Source organism: Rhipicephalus sanguineus, chromosome 2 (genome assembly GCF_013339695.2).
Source record: "Rhipicephalus sanguineus isolate Rsan-2018 chromosome 2, BIME_Rsan_1.4, whole genome shotgun sequence".
NCBI classification, from domain to species: domain Eukaryota; kingdom Metazoa; phylum Arthropoda; class Arachnida; order Ixodida; family Ixodidae; genus Rhipicephalus; species Rhipicephalus sanguineus.
Window position 1 is genome coordinate 236,746,924 of NC_051177.1, and position 10,256 is coordinate 236,757,179.

General features: G+C 47.4%; 1 long non-coding RNA gene across 1 annotated transcript; it reads right to left on the reverse strand.

Annotated features, from left to right (window-relative positions):
* Positions 1–241: 241 nt before the first annotated feature.
* Positions 242–6,772, reverse strand: LOC119381502 (uncharacterized). Its single transcript, XR_005181485.2, has 3 exons — positions 6,710–6,772; positions 705–841; positions 242–390 (listed from the first exon to the last, which is right to left on the reverse strand). It is a non-coding gene; the product is annotated as an uncharacterized LOC119381502 (long non-coding RNA).
* Positions 6,773–10,256: the final 3,484 nt, after the last annotated feature.

A 10,256-nucleotide genomic window follows, 5' to 3' on the forward strand; every position in this document is an offset into this window, starting at 1 on the left:
AAAGTCCGAAATTGTTATATATATTCTTTTCTCAGTATCAATACTTTCCCCACATCAGAGATCTTCTTCCAACTCCCTCGCTGTGTCGGCCTTCATTTTATTCTTTTTTATCCGTCCACATGGCTGGGGCTGCTCAACCTAGGAAAAAAGTCCTTAGTTTGAAATATATATTTGCCTCAGCTAGACATCATGAGGACATATCATGCCAGCTCATGGGCGGGGAAATACATGCTTACACTTTAAAAAGTCAGCACATTTATAACCTACCTTGCTTTTGGGATACAGTTCAATGTACTTGAAGTTCATTACGGCTCGACATCCTTTCTTTTTAGTTCCCTGCAGCTGCAGCCTTTTCTTTTTGATGGCTTGCCAGTCTGCAGTTGTGTCTTTCTGTACAAAGTAAATAAAGGAAGGATTCGTAGTGGAGGTCCAAGGGCTTATGCTTACAATATATTTCTTAATCACCTATTTACACCGAGCAATAGAAACTGGGTCAAATGAAGCCATAATATGATGCAAATCCAGGGTCTGTATATTGATTATGGTCTTTTCAATAACATGCCTTCAGCTTTCACTCTACATTTCACAATATGATATTTTATTATTGGTAATATAGCCAATGAATGCCTGAAAAAACCAAGCCATAATATCATATTTGCAGTGTTTTTTCTTTGTTTTCTTTTTTTCTGTTTCAAGATACGTACTTTGTGCTGTGCATCAGACTTTTTGTAGTACTCTTCTCCGAAGATGCACTGTTTTGTTGCATCCCCAAGCACTCGGAAGGGCACAAGGTCCAAATGAATTGGAACACCGCCGTTTACTGTGCTGAACACAACTTTACCTGCGAAGAAAAGCATATAAGTGCATTAGCTTTCTCTTTTTATGAAACTCCACATGGCACTTCACTACACCTAGCTCATAATGCGTAACTTAATGAATGTTCGCTTCACGCTTTTAATAATGCAACAGCATTGCTTAATTGGCTTAGAGGTCAATCGTGAATATGAATACTGAGTCATGCGACCAAGTTAAGACATCATGACATGGCTGTTATGACACACTCTTGATGCAGGTAAAAAAATAACTTCGACTGATTTCTCATTTCTCGGAAGGTTCCTACAAGTGTACTTTACAACTATAGTGTCTGGCTGCAAGCGAAATGGCAAAGTGACGCACGTACAACAACGTTGAAGAGAGTACTCAAAGAGAGCGCCCTGTGTATCCTCTCTCCAATCGTCGTCGTGCTGTTGCTCTTTACCGTTCCAATATTTTACAATTCATAGTTTCAAAAACGTCTTTTTAATTATATGAAATCACCAACAAAAAAGAATATGCACGGTAAAACGCACGAGACTAAAAAGCCACCTAAACATCGCCCAATGTTAGCGGTGTAAGCATGTTTCATGTTGGCTACCTTGTGCCGCCGAGCAAAACTAGCGCCGTGGTGTACCCAGAAATTCCCTAGTCAAGTTGGCGAGAGCAGACGAGAGCAACGAGAGGCCGAGTTGAAACTTGAAGTTAGAGGCACTTGATGGCGTGTCTTCTTTAAGATTGTGTGTATCTGTGTCATGCTTTGTTGTGTTACCTCGCGAGTGTTCGCTTAGAAGTGACTGAGATTGCTAAGACATCGACTCTGCTGTCAGTTTGGATGAAGCGCGAAAGACAGGGACAGAAAAGGCACACATACAACCACACATACTGCGCTACGTGTGGGTGTGTGTGTGCCTTTTCTGTCCCTGTCTTTCGCGCTGCTCCCTTAAGTTATGTTGAACTAACTAGCCAACAAGTTCACTCTTCAAAGTATCAGTGGTGTTCCGATGTAAGCGCCTGGTATAATTCAGTGCGCTCCAGAATGAGGGATTTGCCTTGTTAAGCTTCACCGCTGCACAGTGGCGTTATGCGAAGAAAACTAAACGTCGCGCTGTGAAGCTCTAGCCCTTCGTGGCCGAGAAGGGTTCGCTGCCGCAAAGTGGTTGATAAAACATTTACGGCTTCGAAGCAACTTAAAGGAATCAGTCATCTCATGAGACTGTCCGAGACGTGTTAACATGAAAGCTTACAGGCGTATTTTCCATTTGTAATAGTGGATATATCGAATTATTTCGCGATCCCCTTCGAATCCGATGGGTCCGACGGTCGTCAAGTGAGGTGAAACTTGAGGCACTCGAGAATGTGCGTTGTGTTAAAATGTCTGTGTATGCCCTGCTTTATGTTACCTTGCGTGTGTTCGCTTGAATTTATACAGATTCTTAAGACTATCAGCAGCGCTAATAAATCCATCATCTGCGCATTTATTATTTGACCTGAAATGTAGCAGCTGGCGTTTGAAGTAGACATCCGTAGCGGCGCCTCGTCGCAATTTTGCAGCAAGTTGACGCTATGCGACCACGCTGAATTCAGGACACGTGATTCATTGGTATCTTGTAATAATTTCTGTTGGCATAATTAAGTTTCTCCTTGACACTATTCCAAGCTATTCCAAGAAGTGGCTTGGTCTGTTCTCTAATGTAGAGGGTTGCTGCTAATTCGTTTGCCTGGCAGGTAGAAGAATTGAAGAAACCTTTGCTACGCACTGGCGCATTTATTAGACGTTTGGGTGCTCGTACGGTGACTGGAGACTGCGTGGGCGCCTTTTTTTGTAATTAAAGAAGACAAAGCATCAGGTAACGTATGTGGCAGTTACGATTTCCCTGCTGGTGGGCTTCGCTGCACAACGAATCACCGATGCACAGTACATGCTTTGTGGCATAACACAGCTGCAGTGCCATAAAGCTGACTATAGTGAATCTGTCATCTTGTAGCACGTATATATAATGTAAATATATAGTGCATTGAATCCAAAGGGCAGTGCAAGCATGGCGTAAACAACCAGGGTACGAGTCAAAATATGGGCGGCGTGCGCAGCACAGATTTCTTTGCGCTCCACAATGAATTGCTTTGTAAGTTTTACCGCTACACAGGGGTGTAATGCGACGAAAACTAAATGCCACGCTGTGAAGCTTGCTACCTGTGGCTGCAATTAGTTGCCGGAAAGAGTATCGCCAGGTTGTTAGACTGATCTGACGAGAAAATAAGCAATCTGCATCGCTGCGCCTAGTACACACATACTGTGCCCTAAGTAGGGAGGCCGGCTTAGGCATGACGCTCGTTCGCGTGGTGGCTCGATCGCCACAAGCATTTGTTTAAAACAAGCAATAATATTGATTATTCGGTGACTATATCGCGGAATATTGGAGCTAAACGTTTTTCTAAGGCACCTTTTGGGAAAAGCTGGCTTTTCTGGAACCACGAGACAAGTTCCGATCATGTCTCAAACTTCGTCGTCCAAAAAGGACCAGCTTCGTAAACTAATGCGCTTGATACGCTAGCAAGGTTAACACAAAAATGAAACCTAATGCACTGTGCGGCTATGCCTGCGCAGTGATCTCATTGAGCTGAAACAAAACTGATTCCCCCGCCTTGCGAACTGCATGCCCCTTAGTCAAAAAGTGGCCCTTCTCAAAGAAAGCAGCAAGTATGCACCTTATTCGTGCGTCCATTAAATCAAGCCACCTGCATTTCCATGGTTAAATCGCATGATCAACGTCTCACACACACAGCCGCGGGACTAGGCTAGGTACATTTCGCTTGGAATTTCCTAGGGGCAGCACCAAAAAGTGGTCTGGCAACGCGGGCATATTTTGGTGGCTTTTTTAGTCGCTCCCCGGTAAAACTTCGCTTCCCCTAATAGAGAACTTTGCGCATGCTTATGCTTGCCAGTAAATTTTTTAGACGTAGGTGACCACACCAGTAATCCTAAGTACAGCGCGTACCTGTACTCAATAACTATGATATGATCCGCGAAAGCGAGTGCGTTTCCCTCAACACGCTTCACCGCACGCATCGTTGTAAGGCGGCGAAGCTAACTTTGCGTATGCTGCAGAGTGACAATATATCGAGTACATACATCGATAGACGAAGATATGCCGAACCGTTAATACCAAAGCCCACACACAAACTCGGCGGCCTCTCCTCCTATCAGAGGATAGTGGGGAGGGTTCAGCGGCGACATTGCTCCTAAATTAAAGTCAGAAAACTTTTATTACCGCGCTGTCCTCCATTATTTCTGTTTTGCGGTGGACTTGGGGTTGTTAAATCTATCAGTAGATTTATTTACGGCCGTGTCCGCGCGATCGGGATGACTGGCAAGAAGTCGGGAGTTTCCCCAGCAATACGGGAGAGCCGCGTCCAACCCTCCCAAATATTTCAATAAATCGTATCAGGCAAATTCAGGTCAAAAAGAAAGTGAATTGAGATCAAAATTAAATAATCGTGCAGCCGCGCTCAGCCAGAGTTAGGGTACGAACACACTGGCGGCGCGGCACTCTCCCGCCCGCTAAAGCCCCTTGATCTTGGGAAAGTACCGCCATTCAGTGTACTCGCGGCCGCCGCGCGCCGCGTCCTCCTCTCTCCCTCCTCGCCCCTTTCGCGTCCTCCCGTTCTCCGCCGCTTTTCCGCGCCGACGATTGGTCTCCTTCGCCGTTGCCCATGGAGACGCGTGGATCTTGCGTTTTGCTGGTATTTTTCTTTTTCGCTCGCGCCATTTTACGCCGGGGCTCCGCGTAGCAAACGTTGCGCGCGCTTTGTTTTCTGTGCTTTGTGTGGGCGCTATGCCTGTGCTGTTGCGCCTATAACTGCCACAATGAGAGTGCAAACGATTATGCACTTTTTACGATTTCCCATGGTAAGCGTGATGGCTGGCGCAAGAAGCAGTGGCTGCAAAACATCGGCCAAAGAAATTTGTTCCGACAAAACAGCGTTCTTTGCGAGGTAAGGCGCCTGTCCTATTGCTCGTATCAAAGCATCGCCGAATGCTACATTTTAAATATCGTTCCGGCCTGCTCATCAACGTCTTTTTTAGGGGCGAAGCTCCTTATAGCGGCACCCGTTCGTCCCCGTCGTAGTAGTGTGTAACCAGTCTTAAAAACGGAGGGGGCGTGCACACATGAAGGCTCCCTAAAGACAATGCGCTGCGACAGTACGTGATATGTATCGCCCTCTCCTCTCTCACGCTTCCCCCTCTTTCTCCTCTCTTACGTTCTTGCAAGATGCGTTGTCTGTTTTACTGAAAATTGTAACAGCGGCTTGTAAAGGCGTTATCCTTCCAGCTTACTTTGATATGCGCTTCAGCCACACAAATGCAACGAATGCAGGCCCTGAAAGAATAAAATGAGAGAATGTAGGCCCACGGTGTACATGATCAGCACCAGCTAGCTAACATTGCTTTTTTTTTCAGTTCGTCAGTCTGCTTTTGAATTTGGATGCCACGCACGCATAACTGGGAGACGATCATAATTTGGTTTCCTCGCGGAGACGACGTGCAGGGGGTGTTCTACTGATCGCGCTCGCTTCTGTCGATATCGGCTTCGAGGCAGAGGCCGAAAATTCTCGCTCTGATAGCAAATGCTTTAAAACCACCCTTCTGCTGTTTTTCGGAGAGCTTGTTTCTGTTCATGTAACACGAGCTGAAATCATCGCATCGATGTGTTTTGACATTTGTGCGGAATGTCTCCGCTCACAGGTAAACCGAGTGCTAGTTTCTTTGACACGAACGCCAAAATACTATTCTGAAAAATATTACTCCGGTGCTTCTGTTATTGCGGTAGATGAGTTGCTGTTGGCGCCGCTTGATCGTACTGACACTGCGCAAGCGTCTTGTTCAGTTTGGAGACCACCGCGCAAGTCTACTTTCACGTCAGATAACACATGGATGGACAATGTATTATCCACGATGTCATTTCAAGATGCGACGCTGTAAGTACCTGAGTTGCACATGCGCGCCCAGGAAAGAGACAAAATATCCAGACACAGGCGGACATGACGCAAGCTAAATTATTTCAGATGTAAGTGTAAAGCATGTTATCATGTGGCAGTAAAAAAACGTCTGCATGATGAAACGCTGGATAAAGCTCTTTTTAAATTAGCATGCCCCATTTACACGGCTTTCGAAAGAAACTAATATTTTATTGAACGTTCATTTCAGTGTTCTCGATCTTGTTATCACCATTTTTCAAAGTTTTCTACAGCACCGGGGCGCGAAAGTGGCCCGACATCACGCGCCTCCGTTGATTTCTACGGCGCGCCCGCGGGAGCGCCGGCGAAAAATGGTGCCGCGCGCAGCGCGCGCCGGCGGCTTGCGAGAAGAATCGAGGAGGAAACTCGCGCGCGGAGGAGAGTGTCGTTACTTTCCTAGATCAAGGGGCTTTACCGCCCGCCGCTCACCGCTCGCTCGATGCCACTTTTCTCTCCTTCTCCCGCGGAGCGTCAAAATCTTTCTCCCGCCGACTCGATCGCTCGGGGACCTATTTTCGCCGCTACCGCCGGCTGCCGCGCAAGCAAACCACCAATCAGCGCCTGCTTTTACCTCATCTTCCTTCTCACGCGGGCTGTCATCATAGCAACCAGACATTGTTCTCCTCACCCGCGCATCTCCTCTCCGTCTTTCTGGGAGAAATCGCGAGCCGGCAGCAAGCCGGCGGGTGCGCGCTCCTCGACATGTCCGTTCTTGTCTCGTGATTCTCGCGTCGGCAATGTGGACAGCGTGTTGCTGCTTGCCGCGCGGAGGCGCCGACGGGCGGGACGCCGCCAAGGCATGCTTTCCGCCAGTGTTCACGTACCTGTACCTAATGCGACAGCGGTGGGAATCGCCGTCACAAGTCAGATAACTCACCCGCCTTTCTGCGTGATGAACGAACAGCAAATTTCAGGTTGGCAGCAGCCAGCGATCGTTCCATCGTTTGCTGAGGGCAGCGCGACCCGGACTGACGACTGAGAGACACGTACACAAACAAGCGCTGAAGCAACTGAAGCAGCGCTTGTTTGTGTACGTGTCTCTCAGTCCTCAGTCCGGGTCGCGCTGCCCTCAGCAAACGATGGTCAACTACCAACTCGCCCAACTTGCCGTTTTGATTCGATCGTTCCAGTTGTTTCAGCTCTTCTTCCGATTTTAGGTATCCAGACCAAATGCCATCTTCATGCTTTAAGTCCTGCAAGTGCCTTCTGAGAATAGGCTCCTGAACATCAACAGTACTGCTCATCGTCGACACGTAGATTCGATCGGACCACGCTGAAAAGCTAACAGGACTCACGCAGCCGGATGAGTGGTTTCGGAATCACTCGCACCCAACCAGTCAAACTTGGTCGGTACGGTAGACAGGGAGAGGGCGGCGAGTGCGCGCGCCTCCCCCCCCCCCTCCCTACAAAAAAACAAAAAAAAAGATAGAGAGAAAAAGAAACTGCCTTGCACGTGACGCATGACGTCGCGGAGCAGAAGCCCCGCCCTACACGGGCGAGTTGTGAAAACAACGTCTCCCTTTTGGTGGCTTTTTATTCGCTCCCCTGCTACGTCGCCCGAAACTGGCGTGAGGAGCCTCGTTCTCCGTGCCGCCGCAGCGGCGCTGCTGCTGCGGGAAAAGCCCACGCAGATGAGAACGTTCTTTTGGCTGTGTCCGCATGCCTCGCGCAGCGCTTCGCGTTTAGATTTTATAGTCGCGAGAGTGGTGCAAATGTCACCGCTGCCTGCAGTGCCACTAATGGGCTTACATGAGGCCCAATGACGTACATTTACAAGCGAACTCATCTATAGGGCCATACGACCACCGTTGAAAGAACGTGCGAGTTATTTATCGAGCGGCCGCCTTGATTGAGTGGGCTTATTTGCTGTGGAAAGGAAAATTCGTAAAATTAAAAATCTTATGAATGCTTGCGTAATGTTGGATAAATATTTTTTGGTTGATTTCACCCGTAGATTTCACTCGTTGATTTCACCTGTTGATTGACCAACATAGTTTTGCTGTGTGACCCGGCATGGCAATTTGAAAAGGTTTCTCATCATCACGTGCTCGTAGTCTTCACTTGAACATGCCTTCCAAAGCACACACTCGCGTAATAATATTTCGTCATATTCAGGGTTCTTGCTGCCGAAATTGCAGACTTGGTTGATGATGAATAAAGCTTGTTTGTCCCCTTCGTCGGCTGATTTGAGCAACTCCACAAAGTCCTGGATTTCTTTACTCTCATCGTAATCTTGAAGTTGCTGCCTCATTATGCACATCCTGCAGTTTCTAAAGCGCGTCTTGTTGACGTTTAAGTTTCATTTTGAGCCGGTGTTCTGTCATTTCCGCATCATTCAACACGTTCACAATGTTCAGCGTTGTTTCACATGCTTTGTCGACCAGCAAAACATTTTCGGGATGCATTTCTGCTGTCGCCTCGATAACGAGTTCTTGTCGCTCATCGCTCTCAGAAGAAAATGAGGCAAGTTCACTTTAGAGGTGTGCGCCGCCGCGCCGCGCCGCCGCCGAAGTCCCAAGAGAGATCACGCCGCCGCCGCCGCCGCGCAATAATTGCGGCGCGCCGCCGTTAGTCTTTTCTTTTAATTCGAATGGGGAATCTAGAAATAAAACACAGCACTTCGCCGGAGGAGCTCTTCTCGATGTGTCCATGTAATGAACTATCCATTTCAGCGGCAGCTGAATAGCGGGAGCTCGGCGAGAAGCGCCCCCTGTTTCCGGTTCTTGTTCTGCAGCGCCATCATCACATCACTAAGCTTTCAAACACTCTCGACACAAATGATAGGGACGGAAAGCGCCTAAATGCAACGAACGCAGCCCTCAGAGATCCAATTTTCGGTGCAGATGTCATTTGATTGTGTTAGCCATAGATTTAGGTTTAATGCGGCCGCTCGTCTAACGCAGCTGTAAGGTCGGTACGCATTCCCTGCATCGTTCTCAAACATCTGGGACACATTCATATGCAAATTCAGACTTTAAAAGTTCCTGTTTCTGTGCATTTCGTCCACTCTCTTCTTACGCTAGGAATGTGCTGGCGGGTTCGGTGCGGCGACGTGGTCAAGAGCGAGGTGACATCACGGCTCACTAAATTCGCTCTGCCGAAATGGACTGTGGACATCTCCTTTGGATGAACGCATCGCGAATAGCTCCCCAGAAGTTGTAGTAGCTTTTTCTTCTCCAGACATATATGACGAGTATTGCCTGACCTTAACGCTGGCGCGTCCTCCAGCCTTAAAGGGCGACTACTCAACTCGCTGGATAGCATATTCTTGGAGTCTTGGACATAGTACACGGTGCATAAATAAATGAAATAGATAAATAATATATATATCTCGGTGCGTTAGTACACTTTTTCCTTTCATTCTTACTCGAGTAAATCGATAAATAAATACAGAAGTAAAGAGAATGGCAAACTTAGAATATAAGCTAGTTAGTAGGTATTCATGTTAAGCAGACATGACGTGGAAACACGGACACAAGGGAAAAGTCGAGAGAGTGAACAGCTATCTCTCACGTAGACCACTACTCGCACTTGATTGACAGGTATGGCCTCTTACGTGGGAATGCGCAGATAAATATTTGTGTCTACCTTCTATTTCGCCGCTGTGTGATTTTTCAGTTGTTAACGGCGTTTCTGGTGTCTTGACTACTCTCCTGTGTCCGTGTTTGCACGCCCTGTTTTTATAAAGGGCCCTTGACAGCCTCTGAAAATAGAACAAAAAACAAAAACAACGAGCGCGTTATTCTCTCTTGGCGTTTCTTGACTTTTGGTGCACTTCTTGATGCCAGAACAGTGATTCACGTGACATCATCACGGTACGTACTCTCGACTGGTCCATATACGAGAAATAACAGTTGTGAATTGTCTCCCATACTGCTCTGCTACGCAGCCGCCCACCCGCTCTTGCTTCTTTCGCACGACTATCGTGCGCGATTAACTGATTTCGCTCCATTTTGTGCGTTTGTGACCGCGCATGCAGAGCTAACAGGCTCCAGCCGATAAGCGCGAAATCATGATAGGTTCAACGCTTCGTGTTGACATTTTACGCATGCTTTATGAAGAAATAAGTGGTGAGGAGATGTCCCCTGTAAGAAGGGCATTGAAGGCGAGAACGAAACCAATAGAAAAGGCGCCGTATTATATGATTCTTCCTACGGACGCACTCTTTACAGCAGAGACGATGCAACTTTCCAGGAAAAAGGCGAGCCCACTTCGACAGTTTTTTGTATATTTGTCATTGCGTTAGAAATTGTATGGACACTCAGGACAGGTTTTCACCGTCGCCGTCATGTTCCGTATAAACTCTAAAACGATAACATCGCTCCGCGCATTGTATGTTCTACCCGTGAGTAGAAGCTCGTGAACGTTGGCAAGGAACATGGCTAAAGCAGATATGAAACAAGCTGGCCATCTCCGTCACACGT